At 27.7% G+C, this 16,620-nt stretch overlaps 1 long non-coding RNA gene across 1 annotated transcript in view; it reads left to right on the top strand.

The window, feature by feature from the left end:
• LOC133320811 (uncharacterized) overlaps positions 1–16,620 on the top strand; it is a 174,867-nt gene that overhangs the window by 68,959 nt on the left and 89,288 nt on the right. The window lies entirely within an intron of this gene.

Genomic DNA, 16,620 nt, shown 5'->3' with positions numbered 1-16,620 from the left:
GTTTTTGACCTCATTAAAAAATAATTGAGTAGAAGAGTCTCTTATATACAGGTTCATGTAATTTTTATCAGAGAGGTCACTTAGCTGGTTTATAATTTTGACCAAGCCCATTATTTTTCTCCTTGTCTTATGTATTTTTTTTATTGTACTTTTATACCTCTTCTATGTTGGTTTTAGATGTTTTATAGTATTTTTTTTCAACCTTCTACTTTCCCAATTGCGCAAGTATTTTAATAAATTTATTGGGTTGCTTGTATTGACTTTTACTATCAAATATGTTGTTGGATATACAAGACAAGATTTGGTTTGATTTATTTGGTTACCGCTACAATTAGATTATTAAAAAAAAATTGTTACATTTTGTATGGTGTCAAATGTGTTTAGGATATTTTATCCAACTTTAGGACAATTTTTAATAATTTTACAAGGACACTTTTCATCAAAGTGTATCAATCATTAACGACCTTTGATCGTAAGTGACCAGAAATATAAATGGATCCACGTGGATCTTCATATTGTGTAGGTATAAGGAGGAAGTCTAGTTCCAATAAAATCAATTCTTATTTTTTACTTTCAATCAATGTATTAGCCTAACCTTCGATTAAGCCGTTTAATTGATGCAATGAAAACATCTGATGTAATATATTCTAAAAGTTTTGGGTCAGTCATTTTAAGCTCAATATTTTAAATCCAGACAGAGGATACGCCCATTAAACACGTCTACTGAATTCGTCGATCTAGTTTATTGAATTTCTCATTCTTGGTAAACTTATCAGCATATAGAATTCTATTATTGTCAAAATCCTCAAGCTATTTTTGATGAATTGATAGACTTTATTCAGGTAGTAAGATTTATATTGTTAGACTTACAAAGCTTTGCAAAAGCAACTTGTTTGCATAATATATCTTTGCAGGTAATACAGACTTTACTTGAAAGCCTTTGCTTATTTTAAGTATTTCTGGATACAGTATGCATCTTCCTCACTGTCGTCATTTTCATACCTACAAATATTATGTTATTGTGTCCGAAATACCCATTTTATAGAGGTCGTCTAATTACCTGCAAACGAAGGGAAAACGATCGAGGACCCCTCACCAACTAGCTGATAATTACAAACAATAGTTATGTAACTATACGAAACGCGACTTGTTCATAACAAGTGCGATAAATTACTGAAACATATCACCTAAATCAAAAAACATACAAAATCAGCAAATTTTACGTAGATCTAAATATAACTTTTAATTTTGATAGATAGACATAAATTTTGATACGTCAAAAATCATCTAGCAAGCTGTGGGAGTTTGTTATTTTAATTTAACGTTAAAATGTTTTTTTTTTCATATATATAATAAAAATAATACCTAAAACTGAGAGTTTCTTAATATAATTATTTTTTTAACTTAATCACTGTTTATTTCTTCTTTCACTCGAATAAACTAGATTCATCTTTATGTACAGAATGATATATATATACAGAGTCTACAAGTTATTTGCTCGTGGAGGAATCAACATAATAATAAAAATATTAAATTTCTAGTACTATAATAAAAACATATAACCGCCGTAGTGTTATAAAAGGTATATAGTAATAGTAATAAGAATTTAAAAAATCCACCCTAAATAACAAATAAGAAAAATGTATACCTCGAATAAAATATTTTATTATAAGTACAAAATAAACTATTTTATATAAGAGATGAAGAGAAAATCAAATTTTTATACCTAATAAAACAATATCAGAAAGTAAAATGAAACGAGAACTGTAAAATCATATCAGTTCTATTTTCGCTGATCAATGATTCAAAGCCAATTCAAAGCCTTAATAAAAACAATGTAACAATTTGCTATTTTATTGTCACCAAAAAATATTGCGAAAGATTTACGAATAGTCATTTCTATTTAATTAGGACGAGAAAAAGTATCGGTATATTGTTTATAAATATCATATATGTATCTAGAAAAATAATAGGAAGATTTATACAACAATGGAAATTGATAAATTTCTTAATTATACACTTTGGAAACAATTAAAATAAATATAAAATAGTGTGAAGGATCCGCTAATATAGCGATCAGTCACAGAAGTTATTTGCATTGTTTACAGTATTTTTTTCATAGGAAAATCTAAGAAATACAATATGGAAGTCATGTATGATTAAAATAAAATAAAAATATATAATCAATTGCAACATTGGTTAAACATATACATGTAATGGCCCATTCACAATAGCCGGACTCTCCTTTATATCATGAATAGAATTCAGACTAAAAAAATGGTGACTTCAACAAAATTTTAGGATATGCAATTAAAAAAGTTTTTTTTTTAGTTTCCACAATTTTAACCTTAATTTAAAACATTGGAGCTTATCTGAGCCAATATAAAAACAATTTAGCTGCAAATCATATGATTTCTTTATTGGATAACAAAATTACAATTATCACAAGACTGTTTTCGGAATTTATTTCACGGAAAAAGTATAATATAAAAAAAATGAATAAGGGGTCCAATGTAGGTTTCTTTCATAAAGTGATAAATGAAGTGATTATAAACCTGGAAATGAGTCAGATTTTAATAAAGATATGGAATCAAAAACCTGTCCAGTAAACAATCAACAAAATCGCTTATATTTATTACAACTCTATTCATTCAGATATTTATTTTTCATTTAACTAACTTCTTATTGTAACATTTTTGGTTATATTTCAAATCAACAGTCGTTTTATGTATATAATATCAAGTACAGAGCTGTGCGTATGTTAACTGTGTCATACAAGTGTGAAACAAGGATAAACAACTGCGACCCAGTCAAGTGTGAAATATATATAGCGTTCGAGTTTCTGTACAAGAAATATTGAACAATAAAATATTTATATTCTGATGATTACAATTATTCATCCATCCATTACATAAAATATAATTATAGGATGAACAATCAACCAATAAATGTTGTCTCGTTTACCTGTGGAACAGTACAAATATTACTCATAAAAAAGGGTTATATTTGTACAAATAAAAAGAAAATGATGATAAAAATTTTCCATTCCATATCTGTAAACAAAAAGTATACTGTTTAGATATCGGTAAATATAATAAAACCGATTCATCATTTTTAAGTAGTATTTAACATACCAAAAAGTCATAATGCTAACTCGACATTTTTTATTTGAAAGTCCTGTTTTATCATATTTACAGCATTTTTAACTTTTAGACATAATATTCTTTCTATAAAAATTATAAATATTTCATTAGAATTTTAATACTATTATTTTTATTTATAAGTTAAACAGCTTAGGCTAATCTATCCCTCTCTCTAACTCTACATTCTTATCTGTTCATTTGGCATTGATCCCTGTCAGCGAAAACTATGTTCTTGATAACTATACTATACGAGTGAACTTTCAGGTTAATAAATTCAGTCATTGTATTCTTGCTCTCAAATATTTCTCAAATAAAGTCATATTAGACAGGCCAGACTTAAATAAAAAATTAAAATCCAACCTACGAGGCTCTTCTGCATTTTTTATGTGTTATTTTCAATCAGTAAACTTTATCCTTACGTATTATTGTTTGATATGTTTGTCTTATATTAATACATAGCAATAGCTATGAAATTGTATTATTCACCTCCAATATTATTGAAACGTACGTACATATCTACCGAAAGTATCTAAACTAATGTCCAAAATTTAGGTTTGAAATTTGAATAAAAACATTAATTCCACACTTCCCAGTTTAACATTCAAACTGACGAAAATATCACTAAACTTATGAATAAACAACCCTTAATACATTTATACTTTATCTGTATGGGTCGAAAGTGTCCAAGTTTTTTAATTGATATAGCTAAGCTGACCAATCCTAGTTAAAAGTGATTATATTAGAACAGATTTTAATTCAGTGGTAAGGAAAATTACCTAGTTACTGTAGGGATTATGGCTGCAGCCAAGAGTTGTAAGTGTGGTCCCGCGGCTTTTTATTTCAGCCTGTAAGTTATGTATGTGTTAATATTTACTTTGATAAATATATGAACGTGTAAAAATAAAAGGTAGGCTAATAATTAGAAAGGTACACTAGTATACTCTTGGATAAAATTTCCCAAATAATTCCCTAAAGAAATATAGTTAAGAGCGACAAAAAATCTCGAATTATAGAGTACGTGAAGTTTTAACAAAATTAATACAGTAAGATGATTCTAATCTCTTAATATCAACCAAATTCTCTGAGGACTGTTATACAGAAATGTGTTTGACAAATTGAAAAACGGTACAAAATAATGTTACTAAGTTATTTTGCGTTCAATTGTGTCTCTACAATTGTGTCTCATATCTATATCCAATTAGGATCCATTAAACATTTAAAATTATAAATTTTAGAATTAATCACAAGATTTTTTACTACACCTTATACAAGTATTTTAACTATAAATACATAATGGATTTTATAGCAGTATTTCCTCTTAAAGTAAAATAAAACTCTTCGATAGCTCTCCCTTAGTAATATCAACGATATAATCCCGCTCCAAGTATGCGTTCGATCAGTCTCGATTCATCTTTTTCATAATACTTCTCTCCCTTCTCTAAACCATATTTAAACCATAAGTTCATTTTAACTTTGTCTTGGATATATGTTTTTGTACAAACCAAATCAGTATAATTAATTTGTGTTCTTTTTAAAGTAATATATGTGATGAACTTGAAAATGTCTCTAACATATATAATTCTTAAAGAAAGTAGTATAGTGATTTGATACAAAACGTCGTAATTAATTCATTTTTTATCATCCAAATAGTATTAATAACAAATTTATTATTAAAATTCAAATGAGACGAGGTAGAATTGTGTGATAGCAATATCGTCAATGTAAGATAAAGAGTTATTCTTTTCTATCTGTTACCCCAACTTGTTAATAATGAGAACAGTTATTGTGATGATTTAATTAACAAACATTGACCAAATTTTCATCGTTTTAAATGTTCTTGCGAACAATGTTATTGCGTTTACGATGGAAAGCTTATCTGCTCACGCGTTTTCTCTAAAATGTCTCTGCATAGTTTACATACTTTTCATTTAGAATCAAAGAAATTTAGAATCAAAGAAATGTGTGTTTTAGTATGTTTTAATTTTTTCTTTAATACCATAGTTATCAAAAGTAGTTGTTGTCTTCTCTGGTACTCATTTGTTTAAAGACGTAACCTACAGCTTTATTTTTTCAAAGTTTAAGGATATTCATAAATCATTAATTATAAGATTACTACAATTTTATTTAATATTTTATTCTGTTTCATATAAGCTAGCAAATTTTTGATACGTTTAATTTACAATATATATGTTATACCCGGCAAACAATAACAAGATATCAGCATTTCAAAGAACATAAAGACCGCACTTAACCCACAAATCGGTAGTGCGGTAAAAAATGTTGGCCATTTGTTCTGTTTAATTAAGCGAGTAAGACCCGTTCGATCTGAAAGGGAAATGAAATAACGCTAAATGAACTCTAAGTAAATTAGATTGGGTTTAATTTTGGATAACTAGTTTGAAACAATGCAATTAGAATAGTACAGTTAAATTTGTATTAATTAATTAATCTTATTTCAATCCCCAACATTTCAATTTGACAAATTATACGTATATAATAATATAATTTTTATATCATAAAATTCATTTATGCAATTATTCTAACAAGGTAAGTTTATTTGTGTCAAAACATACGGAAACGAGCAATACATAGTGATTTGACTGCTATATAAATTGTATCTTTTTTATTATCTTCATAGCCATTTCAAATTAATGTTTTTATAAATATATTATTAATATTATAACTTTAGGTTTTTTATTTTTTTTGAACAATTCACTCTTCTATTTTAAAAAGTGTTCTAGTATTCCTACAACTAAAACCTTGCAAAAATGTATGCGGCTATATGTCAGTAATAATACATTTATAATAGAGCGGTAATTTTACTTTGTAAAATAGAAGAGTGAATAGTTTAAAAGATATTACAAAATTAAATTCATTCTTATAACTTATTATGTAAATATTTTTTTTTATATTTACATCTGTTAAATCTTTATGAATAGTTTAGTAATTACTAACATTATTTTACAGTTGTGTAATGATTTGTTATTTTACAGGTAATTGCATTAAATAGCAACGTTAGCTAATAGCATTTAGAACACGCAAAACGTCACAGCCATTGTAATACTGCAATGAATTCTAATAAAAGTTATTTCCATTGAATATACAGCTCGAACCGTTAGCTGCAATTAGCTTCACAGTCTATAGTTCAACAGATCTACTCCTTTGTTCTTAGCCAAGTGCCTTTAATCGCCTGCTTGCGCTACCTTAATATAATCTCACATTATATAAGTTAACCATCTAACTTTGAGCCATTAGCTTAAATTTAATTATATGAACATTGTAACTCGTATAATGTTTTAATTAATAATTTTCATTAAAGCATTAATTGTAGACAATTTCAATTAAAAAAAATGTATGATCCTCCTGAATTTTAAGAAACCTTAGAGACTTCTATATCGTTGAAAGTACTCGTAATATATTTTTTATATACGAATTTTCATAATTAATTATGTTTCGACTGATCATCTTAGTTTTAGGTTGTTTTAAACAACAATTTTCTTACTTTTTATTGTTAGTACGTATGTTGTTATCTTCTTACGAGTTAAATAAAAAATAATTTTGTAACAAATGTGTCCAAAAAAACTTCTTAAAAATTATCAACATAACTGTTTCACGTGGAAACGCGTAAAAATATCGATAAAGCTGACACGTTTATTAAAAAGTTTTCATAAAAATATTCCGCTTTGCCGTCAAATGCGGAAGGTTAAAAAAAATTTAACAATCTTCCTATAGGCAATAGATATGAAATTCTAGGTAATTTTATTTGTTAATGTTCAAGCTTACTGTTAGTAATTATATAAAAATAATAATTTCATTCAACAGATATCCTAGATCAAGCTAAACTGCTGGCCGTCATGAAAGCAAATGAATAATGAATATAAATTAAAAACAAGTGGGTAGGGTTGTAACAACTTATCTTACGTCAGATAAATAACATGTTAGCACAACATCTGTGATTAAGTTTGTTTGAACGTGAAATTGATTAATCATGTTATTATTGTATAATACAATAATAGAGTGTTGAAACTTTGTTAGATCTTCGAATGTTAATCTGAAGTTCTTGTTAAAATTTAAAATATACCCTATTCATAACGAGAGTTAAACTACAACATTGCTGTTCCTAACAAAAGTACATATTAAGGACTTAATATTTAATATAGGCGATATGAATTATTAAATCAGGTAATCCGATATTAAGAAATATTTTTTTTATTAAATGTTATTTCGTGGATTATATTATTATATTATCATTATATCATTTTTAGAATATTTAGTGAAGTTGTTTTTATTGTTGTCTCATTACAAGTTTAAGCATTGTAACTTTATTAGTAATATCCATTTTAAACTTTACGACTGCTTAATGTATGGAAATTGTAACATTAAAGTTCAGTTTCACAAATAATTAAATTCAATCATTAAATTGACACCATAAAGAGGCTGTTCTATTTATTAAAGTTATAACTCAGACGTAGATTTTATTGATGGTGTTTTATTGGAAATATATAAAAAAATATATTTCTTTTAAAGTTTCTCTAAAATAAGCGTAAAAAATAATTTTATTCAAGATACAAATCAACTGTTCAGATACAATATTTCACAAAAACCTTCTTATATTTTGGTTTACGAAACATGTTAGTAGATATTTCATACGTTAAGAAAGTTGTTTAAAAAAACTTAGTATTTCAATAAATTTAACCTTCAGAATTTTGTTTAGCTTTGGTTGTATATTATCTTTAAGAAACAGCCAATACATTATTCAATAAAAGTACACTTTGTTACATAATATCTTAATATGTCTGTTTTGTCTTGCCTTATTTTGGTTTCACGTAAAGAGAAACTTTTTTGTTATATCTTTAACGTCTGGAAGTGGTTTTGATAACTGGTAATTACTTTCTGATAACAGGTCAAACAAACAAGAAATCCAATCAATTCGAGGAACGTATACACTATGTTATCGATAATTGACATTGATACAAGAAAAAAGCTCTATTAATTAATAATAAGGATGAAGAAAATACGTAGTACACTAATAGCGTTTTTGAGAAGTTAGTTTTATACGTATGTTTTGTATTGTTACAATATAGAAACGAAAAAATACAAGAAATAACGTACATATTATAGGCCTTAAGAAGAGTAATTGTTCTGCAACTTCTACTTTATAGTATATTTTTCGGGTCATGGAAATTTGAATACATAAAACAATTAAGAACTTGAAAGCATATTAAGATAAATTATCATTTCTTTGAAATGTTAGTGTGGAATTTGATAAATTTAATGAAACAGAAATGAAAGCCTAAAATTTGTCTAATAATCACCTCGTTAATTCATTCCTTTCTTTTCCTAATCAATATTCGTTTCAATAAGATAATAAATTTATATTTTTATATATGTTTTTTGTTTTTTATTTTTAGCTGGGAATGTGAGAAAAGTAATAGAAATTAACGTGGTTCTTCGGAAGTACTCATATCATAAAACTAAATTTTTAATGTAAATTGAATTTTTAATACAGTTTTTATTACATCGATGAATAATTGACTGATACAAAGTATATCGAAGTTCAGACAACTCTAACAACTTTGTGATTTGTTTAATTTAGTATTGCAACTTAGTCATTAAATTTGCGTCTCACACCTCTGTGAAATATATTTATGCCATAATGATTTTCAAGCTTTCGTTAGTAATTATTCAAATAAACTATGATTTTAAGATAAATTAAACAATTTATTTTATTATTTTATATTATACCCAATGTTTCGGTTGTTGTAAAGTAAGACGCGATGAAAGTATCTGTATAAAGAATAGTATTATATAATATAATTACATAATAACATATAGACATATTTTTTAATGTATACAAAGTCATCCTAGTTCTACTAATATTCTAAATTCATGCATTTTTTTCAAAAATGGTTTCTTTATTGCCTTTAGAATTATTTTGCATTCATATAACAATTTTATATATTTTTGCAGTAAAACCGAATGTCACTATTCAGAATTGACGTTTGAAACAATTAAAAGGTTACAATTAATGCTATTTTTGAGATACCGAAGTAAAAATCATTAATATATATATTGAAATTCTGATTTAGAGAAAAAAATGACGTCAGAGCTCTTAAGATATCATACTGATATAGATTAGACAAAGCAGAATAGAACGAAGTGGAGCTTTTAACAATGGACAACTTAGCAACTTACACTTTAAAGATAATGAACAAGACTGTATATCATTTAGTTTAAAGTAGACTTTAGAAATTTCTAACAGTGCAAAGTGAAAGTGTGTGGTAACGTTTGAGTTTTGAGGGTTTCCACGCCTAGAACAATTGCTAATTTAAGGCTTAGTATATGGCAAACTCATAAATTATATAATAGATTTCTATCAATAAAGAACTTTTGAATCGGACGTCAGATGATTTTTCAAATATTTCCTAAACATATTTAAATTATACTGAAATAATACTTAAAACTTTTTTAATTTTATGGTCCGTGACCACACAGCAAGATCTCAAGACGCATTCTGCGTGCCTTCAAAGCGGTACGCTAGAAAATTAAGAAATTGTTGGCTGTAAATGACAAGTAACAAAACTAACTGACAGACACTTCGTCTCGTTTGCCTATGAACACGGTTATTGCGAAGGAACCGAGGCATGGAGGTAATGTAGTTATAAAATAATAAAAAAAGAAACTGAACAACTAAGTATCATTTACATGTTTATACGCAAAAATTTTAGATATCATTTTTACTTTTTCATAATACATCAATCTTGAACAGATTTTTTAATTGAAATTTTTACAACATTAGAAGCGATATTTTACTATGGATTTCCAAACGTTATACTCGATAATATATCATAGAATACATTTCTGTTTTACATAAATATGAGCCTGAGAGTGATAATTTTTTTTGATTTTTACATTACATATTTCTTCTCGACATTGTATAGTAACATATAACCATCGTAAAACATATTCATTCATATAATTTAATTAAAAATATGATAATGCAAACAGACCTTTAATTTCATTAGATAATTTCTTGGAGGCTACTACTGATCGCAACATTACAAATACTTCCATGTTGTGATCAGTAGAGTGGGGCTATTGAAGTTATGATCTATAAATAAGAACGCAAAATTTATGTCTTTTAATATGTATATAGAATAAAAGCGCTCTATGCAATATATAATAAAATCGACTAGTATCTGAAATATCTGTAAATAAATTGGAGTATTTTTTTCATATAAAATAATTGGTGGATCGAGAGGCTATAAAATAATATAATATAAAATAAAGTATATTTCTTAAATTAATATCTTGTACCCATCAGTATTTTATTTGTTTACTAAATAGATTTTTCATAATTTCGTAATAATATTGAAATTTACAAATGCCGTCATATAATAACACCCTATGGGTACATTTTGGTACTGCAATTATACATTCTTAGATAAAAAAATTTATTTTAAGCGGTTTAAACAAAGAGTCTTTTTTATTTATCATCTACTTCGTTATAATCTTATTATCTGACTTCATTGTTTGTTCCATAAGAAAGAGTATAAAAACATTTTTGTTCTTTCGCACTAATCGTGTTCACAGGCAGACGAGATGAAAATGTCTGTCAGTTAGTTTTGTTACTTGTCATTTACAGCCAACAATTTCTTAATTTTCTAGTGTTCCGCTCTGAATGAACGCCGAATGTGTCTTGAGATCTTGCAGTATTTTTTTTATGTGAATGATGGCAAACGAGCAGACGGCCTACTTGTTGGGCAGTAGTCACCGTCGCCTATGGACACCCGCAACATCTCTGTTGCGGTGTGTTGCCAACCTTGGTTGTTTAGGAAGAGGGATGGGTGGGAATAAGGAAATAACAGGAAATGATGGGAATAGGGAAAGGGCACCCGGCTCTCTCACTCAACGGACGAAACGCAGCTCTTTAAAGACTTAAAAGTCTCACGCCGATCTTCTGTGAGTGGGTGGTACTTGCCCGGTCGAACCAGCCTATGTTCGATCTGTAGTTACATGACCATAGCTAGGCTCTACCATTTATAGCACCTATACCACCTTTCTGCTTTTCTGGTCACGCAACATAAAAGTAGAAAGTTTTGCCTGTTATTACTCTATAGATTTTAGTATAATTTAAATCATCAACATCATCATCATCCTATCGGAGCCCACTGCTGAGCAAAGACCTCTTCTCACATAGAGAAGGTTAGAGCATTAATCACCACGCTTACTCAAGACGGGTTGACGATTTCAATCTTATAATTTGAAATTATAAAATCAGGTTTTCTCACGATGTTTTCCTTCACCGTCTGTCAGTGGTGTCTAAATACTCTTAGAAAGTACATGACTCGGTAAAGATCACATTGGTACTTGCCAGGTTTCAAATCCGCGCCCTCACGTATGAGAGGTGAGCCTTTAACCTCCAGGCCACCATGAATTTAAATATGTTTTGGAAAAAATTATCAAACCACCGAAGGTCCGATTCAAAAGTTCTTTATCGATAGAAATCTATTATATGATTTGGGAATTTGGCATATACTAAGCCTTAAATTAGCAATTGTTCTAGGCGTGTAAATTCTCAAAACTTAAACGTTACCATACACTTTCACTTTGCACTGTTAGAAACTTCTAAAGTCTACTTTAAACTAAACGATTTCTTGGTCTTGTTCATTATCTTTAAAGTGTAAGTTCCTTAGTTGTCCATTGTTAAAAGCTCCACTTCGTTCCATTCCGCTTTTTCTAATTTATATCAGTATGTAAACGATGAAGAGTTGAAATGACCTTTAAATAGAGTGTATTTTACCAAAATAATAATTAGTTCATAAAAGATATGTAAGTTTTAACAAAAGTACTTCAAAGCGGGAAATTGAACCCTACTCTATCACGTGCCAGGGGGCACACTTATCACTATTATAAAATACGTAAACTTTATTAAGTATTATTTGGACTTACTAATTATTTGTATTCTATACAGAAAAAACAATCATGAATCTTAATTTCCAAGAAAAGTCTCATACACAAATTGAATACAAGAATAATGTAATTTTCAAGAAAAGTCCGTTATGATGTCGGTTCAGGACACCATAGATCATGTTAGCGTGATAGAATCTTATGAACAACTTTATGACACTCGACTCCTGCTAGACGATATTATTAAATTTATTTAGTTTCAAACTTAAAATAATGCATGAGATAAATATAATTTATCAATGTTTAAAAAGATACATTTAATTTGTCTTCATTTTGTGTTACTATACAATCCATTGTATGACTAAAAAAACTAAAATTATTAAATTATTTGACTACGATGACGTAAGGACTCACTTTTAATATAAATTAGGATTTTTATGATGTAGGTTTGTGTGTATTGTTTGCATTTTTTAATTTCTTAAATAATTGAGCTGCAATATAGTAAATTCAAATCAACATGTCCCCAACAGCTTTCACTCGTGTACACTAAATACTAAATCCTGCATTCATAAATGAAATAGGATTATATATGAAATAGAAAACTCTACTTAGGCGAAGGTTCAAAATTTATGGTTATTTTTTTTTGTCTGTTTATAAAATTATTTTCCTTTTATCTTAAATCAGTAGAGAAAAGAGTAACGTACTTTTCTCTAGACTTCTTCGGCTAACTAACAAACTATATAAAAACCATGTGTTCATATACTTTCCATTTAAGTGTGGTGATCACATAATAACATTTTAAAAGTGTTATAAAATAAAGAATTCAAATTATTAAGTTTATTTTTCGACTTAAAATATCGTTGTCTAAATAATCAGTTAATAAAACTATATTTACATTTGTATTGTATTCTCCAGTGTAACATATTTAGTCGACATTTTTTAGAGATAAGATTTCTGACCCCATAATTTTAGACAGTCTGAAATAAGGCTGCTCAATGCTCATGCTTACGCTGTCGGAAATAAGCTCTTGTTGAATATTGACCTTGACAAAACATTAAAAAATTAAAATTATTTAATGTATATTTTTTCACTAACGATCTTCAACAAAAAAATATTTAATGATAATTCGTATGAAAACAGACAAAAGTTTATTTTTTATTTTTAATGTAACCAACTTTCGAATTAAATAACGTCAATAATCAACGGAGATCTTTATTTAAATTTTGAAATTAAGAGTCAACATCCATCAATATGACTTTAATGCATGAAAAGAAAAATATTTAAACTGCCTTAAAATTTATAGGATTACATGTTTTTTTTATTACTTATGGACTGACTATAATTGAACGCCTTTTAGAACAAAATCCTTTTCAAAGAAAATGATATATCATTAAATATAACAATTCAATTTATATTTTAGCATTTTACATTTATATTTTACACTCTTATAGCATTAACTTAAAAGGTGACAAAATTAAAAACATATTTAGTTTTTAATCGAGTTCTCAATTATCTATTAAACGTTCTTAGAAGAGCTATTAAATGATTTATTCATTTTCTTAAGTCTTAACTATAAACATAATTTAGTTACAATATCACTTCCGCGGTAACTTATGTTTTATAACTTATTGCCGTACCATATCCTTCAATAGGTTTATTTATAAAAAAGAAAAAAAAATCTGTTTTAATTGATTGTAAGTTTTGATAATGTACGAGTATTTATTGATAAACTGAATAATTGTTTCTGATAGAAGTTTTATATTTTATGTTTATTGTAGTAAAATTTTTAATGTATTTTACTTCAATCAAATCTATCTCAACGTCATTAAAGTAACATCTATTGTTATAAAATGTGTCAGAAGTTCCTATTATGATTATAATATACACTTTGTGAATTTGACATATGTTAAGACAGAAATTAACAGTTGTGTGAGATATGTCAACACTCAAAACTTAAACACACTTTCACTTTGCACAGTTAGTAACTCCTAAAGTCTACTCTAAACTAAATGGCTTACGGTCGTGTTCATTATCTTCAAAGTGTAAGTTCCTTAGTTGTTTATTGTGAAAGCCTCCGCTTTGATCCATTCTGCTTGGTCTAATCTGTATTAAAATAACATGTCATGAGTCAACTTTTTAAAAGATATATTTTAAATCACTTGTCTGTTACTTATAACAATATATTAAAATAACTTTTTCACTAAGTATGCAGATGGTTTTTATCTTTATGTTACATTTTCTATAAATATTATGGTAAATATTTACATACTATGCGATAATTCTTTGTAATATAAGAGAACGAAAGTAATAAAAATAAATTAAAAATGAATTCTCTACTGTATAAATGTTAATAAAATTGGATTGTCTGTTTGTAATATTCAAATAACCGTTATTTACATTTACTACGTACATATGAATATGTAAACGGTACGTGCACCGAAATATCATTTTTTATAATGTCTCTCTGTCTGTTTTCTCCGGCTAAACCCTGATAAATTCGACCGATTTTGAAGTGGCTTCTATTGGCAGGTAGGTGATGTAACAAGGAGTAACTTAGACTACTTTTTATCCCAATCCCGAAATTAATCGTTATCACGCGTGAGTGGGAGGCGGGGAGCATGTGGCGCTGAAAAGTTCTTTCATAACAGCTAGTTTACACTAAATACCTCTATATCATAAATGACTTCACATATATTTCAAACGAAGAAACATGGTGGAATTTCCGTTATGATACTCTAATAACACGACTATCATTATACGTGGTATTAGTTTTAATATTTGGTTTGACTTCATAAATACAAATAAGTAGTAAATAAAGTGGAACATTCCACCTTTATTAAATGAACCGATTTTAAAGTTTATTTAAAGCTGAAAACATTTAATTTGTATAGTTTCTAAGAATATGTTTGAGGTAGTAGAGCATAGATGTGGTCATGTTTGCAGCTCGAACACGGGCTGGCTCCACTGGGGAAGCACCAGCCTCTCACAGCTGCGTTTTTCTCAATGAGTGAGAGAGCCGGTTGCCCATTTTCTTTTTCCACCCTTTCCTCTCCCTCTTCCGCGATCAAGAGTGGCAACATCCTCAAAGCTTTGTTCCGAATGTCCATGGGCGACAGTAACTACCTCCATACGGTAGGCTGTCTGCTCGTTTACCACCTATAGCAAAAAAAGAAAATAAATAACAAAATAGAAGTATATTATATTTTTTGATTTATAGGCATGACATTTCTAAATACTCTGTGTGTAACTTAAATAAATTTGAAAATATTATTGTAGTGTAAAAGAAAGCGAGTGTGTTGTCCCTTTATTCTTTGTATTTAAATTATATGTGACATGTGCTTAACGACAACTATACTTGACAAGGGTGCGAAAAAATATCATAGTAAAATACTATGTAATAGCAAAATTTTCAAATTCTTAGTAAGTGATATAGTATTAATGTATTTGTGACAATAATTTATTCAAAAACAGGTATTTCAGAAGAAAGAATCCGAAGTAACAGTTTCTTTATGTTTGTATTGAAGTAGACTGTATTGTCAAAAAATATAAAACAATTTTCCTCATTAAAATTAACTTCAAAGAATGCAAAATTTAAAGTAAATTTTATTTAATACAAAAAAATACCTATTATTGAAGATATTACAACATTAGAAAGAATATGCACCTACCTAAGTGACAGTCGGCACTACTGATTGTTAGACATTAAATTTTTATATTTTCAGACATTATAATGTATACTATTTTATTCATAATCAATGATATATTTATTAATAATTTTACAAATCAAAAAATATATATTCTTTCGATAAACCAACCAAAAACTTATGTCAGATTTTTCCGAACGTACATACATATATGACTTGTTGGTGCATCTAAATTCTAAATTAAATTTCTTTAAAAATTATAGACTTGAAATGTAGATTAGGGTAATTTTTACGGATCAAAAGCAATAATATTTGTCGGCTAAGTGTCCCAAAATGACCACGTCCCAGTGACACAGGAGTTAGATGAGCTCAAGATCTATCAGAAAATCACAATTTGACCTCAGTAAAAATATCACGATTTTCGAGATATTCGCACTTTTTTAATTTTTTTTAAAATCGCTACTTTGTGTCGGATTTTCTGCTATTGTTGCCTGGAATAGCTTCGGATTGTAATTTTTTTTATTGTTCTGACATCTTGAATAGCTTATCCAAATATTATAATTATTATTTTACCGAAAGATACTTTAATTTAAAAAAAAATAATTGTTTTACTGTGACACGTGACCTTGTGAAAAGACAAACACTAACTTTGACTAGCTGGTATGAAAAAAAAATATCCCTTAGATATAGCCTTAGATTAGTTCAAATATTATATATCAAAGAAGTACAGTACTTATCATGTGTACTTTGAAACCACTAATTTTATTTCTGTTTTACTTGATCAATATTTACAATATAAATACCATTTTCTTATTTTATGGAAATAAGTTAATTAAAAACAAATCTGCACTTTGGCAATCAATTTTGATAAAATATTATTATGCTAACATTCACAAAACAGGACCACGTCACAAAATATGCCT

Source organism: Danaus plexippus, chromosome 5 (genome assembly GCF_018135715.1).
Source record: "Danaus plexippus chromosome 5, MEX_DaPlex, whole genome shotgun sequence".
Classification (NCBI taxonomy): Eukaryota; Metazoa; Arthropoda; class Insecta; order Lepidoptera; family Nymphalidae; genus Danaus; species Danaus plexippus.
This window is presented reverse-complemented; position numbering and strand designations above follow the sequence as displayed.